Here is a 1,146-nt window from a genome sequence, read left to right on the forward strand (position 1 = left end):
GCAGGGTCTCAAAGAACCTAGATCTAAATCCAGGACTGATAACTAATCATTTTTGGCTCCTCATGCTATACTCAACAGGAATAGAAAGGAGTAACAATGATGGCAGAAGTAATTATCCCTAGTTTTCATAAAGGGTCAGGATTGCTATTACACAATGGAGGAGTGATAAGTATGTGTGAGATTCAAATGAGTCACTGGAACACCTCCTGGGGCTTACTTGCTTAGTACAACAACCATAGCCTGTCAAGGTCATGATATCCAGGAATTTCAAACATTCTAGTTCATAATCAAAATTTAACACAGATTATATTCAATTACTCCTTGTGTACACAGGCATTTATCAAAAATATATTGGAGATCAAATGATGAACTCACCTAAAATAGCTGTAATAACCAGCAGATTGTGTAATGGCAAACCTATGGTTTTCTGAAGATTAAAATAATAAAATTAAATATGTATGTATATATATATATATATATAGCAGAATTCCCACGCAATTATAAAATCATTCATATATTTATGGCTATGTGTTTATGTGCATATACACACACATAACACAACTTGGGTTTTTTACATTGCATTATTTTAGCTACATGTTACACAGCCATGCAAAATCATGTAACAAGAACTAGTGAAGTCTGCAAACTCATCTTAGTTAATGAATATAAATACAACTTGTGATTATACATTCCCTGTGAAGCAAAAATACATTGGAATCAGACTTTCAGTGTTCTGTCATATTATCATGCCTGTATAAAGTGTCTATTTGTTTTATCAACCCAAATTTACAAATAATTATAAACTAATCTCTCAACATGCCCTTAAGGGGAGCATTGACTTATATTTATTGGAATTTTAAACAAGCATAGGCCACTTATTTAATTTTTCAAGCAATGTCTATAACAAATACATTGTATTATTACATAATATATCAATAATTAGATATCTCTTTTAACATAATGTAAAATTTGCTATAGAGTGTTAAAAACCATGTTTTTCTCATTCAACTTGCTGTTTGAAGTAGAAGACAAACACGGGCACATGCATTGTAAAGGTCCATTATATTTTTACCATATTTTCAAAGAGAAATAGTGTTCCATCATGTTTTCAAAGAAAAAGAAAGAATTTAGGTGTGAATTTAAAGA

At 30.9% G+C, this 1,146-nt stretch overlaps 1 non-coding gene across 1 annotated transcript; it reads left to right on the plus strand.

The window, feature by feature from the left end:
• Positions 1-360: 360 nt before the first annotated feature.
• On the plus strand, positions 361-433 carry LOC115834572. The gene has a single exon (XR_004029512.1). It is a non-coding gene; the product is annotated as a small nucleolar RNA SNORD65 (small nucleolar RNA).
• The last annotated feature ends 713 nt before the right edge of the window (positions 434-1,146 follow it).

The sequence above is a fragment of the Nomascus leucogenys genome, chromosome 3 (assembly GCF_006542625.1).
Source record: "Nomascus leucogenys isolate Asia chromosome 3, Asia_NLE_v1, whole genome shotgun sequence".
Taxonomy (NCBI): domain Eukaryota; kingdom Metazoa; phylum Chordata; class Mammalia; order Primates; family Hylobatidae; genus Nomascus; species Nomascus leucogenys.